Source organism: Orbicella franksi, chromosome 3, assembly GCF_964199315.1.
Source record: "Orbicella franksi chromosome 3, jaOrbFran1.1, whole genome shotgun sequence".
In the NCBI taxonomy this organism is placed as follows: domain Eukaryota; kingdom Metazoa; phylum Cnidaria; class Anthozoa; order Scleractinia; family Merulinidae; genus Orbicella; species Orbicella franksi.
Genome location: NC_138147.1, coordinates 24,815,488 through 24,818,641, shown reverse-complemented (window position 1 = coordinate 24,818,641; position 3,154 = coordinate 24,815,488). Strand labels below are relative to the sequence as shown.

The 3,154-nt window shown below is 35.8% G+C and overlaps 1 non-coding gene across 1 annotated transcript; it reads left to right on the top strand.

Moving 5' to 3' along the window:
• The first annotated feature begins 1,743 nt into the window (after positions 1-1,743).
• Trnal-aag (transfer RNA leucine (anticodon AAG)) lies at positions 1,744-1,825 on the top strand. The gene has a single exon. It is a non-coding gene; the product is annotated as a tRNA-Leu (tRNA).
• Positions 1,826-3,154: the final 1,329 nt, after the last annotated feature.

The window sequence follows — 3,154 nt, the reverse complement described above, 5'->3', positions numbered from 1 at the left end:
GCAAAAAAATACTGACAGCCCGAGCTTACTACCGCTACAAGAACGCACGAGAACCTGTCCCACAATCGCCATCAAGCTTCGTTCGCGTGCACCTATTTAATCATATTACTGCCTGTAAATGTTCGGTAGAATCCACATTCGAACCGAGTATTATTTGCAAAACTACTTAAAGGAGAATCAAGTTGGTATCTCACGCTAATTCAGTTAATGAACTTTTTCAGCTATCTTCTGCTTGTAACTTCAAGCCATCAAAAAGATTAAAATAACAGGAGAGAGAACAAAAAATTGAGAAATGTGTTTATTACCTTGTAAGTGGTGGTAGGCAAAAACAAAACCCTGCGAGATATAATGAAATAAAATGGATGACGGAGCAGCCATACAAAGTTATTAAGATCTCTATACTGATGGCATCATCAAAAGGTATTCAAACATTCATAGCAGGAAAAAATAGCGAAAATAGTCAGAATAAGTAAAGGCCTAAAAACTTTACATGCTTTAAACTTTTTGGACACAAGATAAGATCAAGGTCCAGAAATCACAACAAACCATGCTGTTTCTCTGGAGCAACAACGAAGGATGTGATTGGACCGGGTCTCAGTGGCGCCTGTACTGAACACATTTATTTTTAAATTGAGATGAGGGATACCAACTCTGCTTTAAAGAAACAAGACTGACTGTTTGTTTGGTTTTTGTAACGGCTACACATGGCTCTGAGGTTAAAAAAAATGACCAGCCCTCACTGACCCTTCGTGGAGATCTAATGGTCTGCCATCTTAATTAAAGGAAGCCGCTGGATACACAATCATGTCTCGAGGAAAACAAAATGTAAAGTCATTAAAATCACTTTTCATCCTAATGGCCATCGATCTTGTGAAGATTTTGAAATCTTCTTTCAGTAAGAGTAAACTATGTGACCGCCGTTACCACTGAATGCTCAATATCAAAAAGTAAGGATTTCATTTTCAATTTTGCGAGTTAATTAGGGGGAAAACAGTTACAGTCAATTCGTTATATCGCCGACATTTTTTAACAGTTTAAGGAGTAGAAATAAAATGGTCTTTCCGTTAGAGTTGATGTTGTAATGGTTGCACAATTGCGGCGTGTTTGAAAGGGAAATTTAGATTGTATTGTGATTGACGTGCAATGACTTAACGACTATCGTTAACAACCACATTTAAGATGTTACAACGGGTGAAACGAGCGTACTGAAGAAGCCCATAACGCTAAATACTAAATCTTACTTAAGTTTTATAGTTCCCAAAGAAAGTGGTTCTTTAGTTTTTTTTTATTCCATCTTGTTTGTCTCCATGGAATGATAATATGCAATGCCTATTAACAATATGGCTTGCGCTCTTAAGAATCCACTTCTAATGTAGCTATTTGTGTCAACAACTCGTTCCTTTCGTGTATAATGTCACGTATCCAACGCCTATGTTTCCATCAAAAAACTTCCTTTTTTTTTCAAAAAATGCTGAATTGTCTCTGGTTTGAATGTTCATTTATTCTGCTAATTGGTTCGTTCAGCGGAATATTTTCCGAGGCGAAGAAAATGAAAGAATCAAAAACATTTTATTCCCGTAGGTATTTCATGTTGCATTTTTTAAGAAGTCGTACGTGAAGCTGTCTTATTAAATTTTAAAGTTGATCATTATTTCTTTAGGACAAATTTACTAAAACTAGCAATGCGAAAATTATATAATTAGGACTGAAAAGGGTTTTTCCATTGATGAACATACGAGTTCAGGTAGCGTGGCCGAGTGGTCTAAGGCGCTGGTTTAAGGCACCAGTCTCTTAGGAGGTGTGGGTTCGAATCCCACCGCTGCCAAGGTTAATTTTTGCTGCGATTGTATAAGAAAAATTTCAGTCATAAGGTATCGTGTCTCGAATGGAAGTCGTTTGAAACAAAGCATTAACAGAAATACTACTGCAGTAGCTGCTTAAATATTTCGTCGCCGAAAAAAGTTAAATCAAACGAAAAAAAAAGAAAAAAAAAATCAAACAAACGGCAAGTGATGGTATATCACCTTTTGAAGTATGTTTCACGATGCGTTGTCCTGGACTTCGAAATTTTAGAATGTGGTTCTAAAAGACGCTTCTTACCTTAATCAGGATACTATTCACTCCCAGTAAACTAATAATGACACACGTCAGAACACCAATGAATGATGATGCCTTGATAGCATAAAGTGTACGCAATCACTATTTGTAAGTGCACCTGTCACGGCCGTGTTTCTTTGTGGCTTCTCACAGGCCTACGTTCGCTAGCCACTTCACGTTTTCAGCGCTTTATTCACCTTGAATATGTTGCGTCCTTTGTGGGGTTTAGTCTGTCAAGCGTCAACAGTAATAAAATATTTCGGTGTCACTGATAAACAACTATAATAAGACCCTTCAATACAGTGCAACCATAATATAATAATATAATAAAGAGTACTCTCACTTTTAAAAAACAGCATAACTTATAATGTGGACAAAAGATTTCACAGTATGCGTGACAATATTTATTTACTTTTCTATAACCCTGGAAAAGGTGTTTCTGGGCTAAATAAGCGAAAACATCGATGGTTAAGGTGACTGTATTTCATGCCTGTCCATGTTTAATCTCAAAAACATAATTCTAAACGGGTAAGACCGAGAAAATTGTGAGCAGAATATATCACTTACCAGTCTTAGATTAATTTTATTTTATTTTATTTTTTGTTTTTGTTTTTTTTTTTGTTTGAAGATTGAAGATATTACTTCATGTCAGAATCAAGTGTTTAGATGAAATTATACTCTTACTATATCAATTATCATGCAACATCGGATGAGAAATGGTAGATACATTATTTTGGTCCAACACAAATCTCCGACACTATAAGGACTCCAATCAGCAACAATAAAAGAAAATTCAAAACGGACATCCATTTTTTCCTTGTGTTATATACCGCGAGCACTTTACCTTGGAATTCTTTTTGTAACTTTGACATATCAGCAACTCTTTAAGGTGGCTCAAAACAGTTTCCAGCAGATAGGTTTTGATGGGTCATAATGACCACTCTTTATCACTTGATGCTACAATCGTGGTATTAAAAAATTCCCCAATTATTGCTGAACAAGTTGTTATCATTTTCTGGTCACAGTAGGTTACTATATTAACAGTATTACCTGCTAA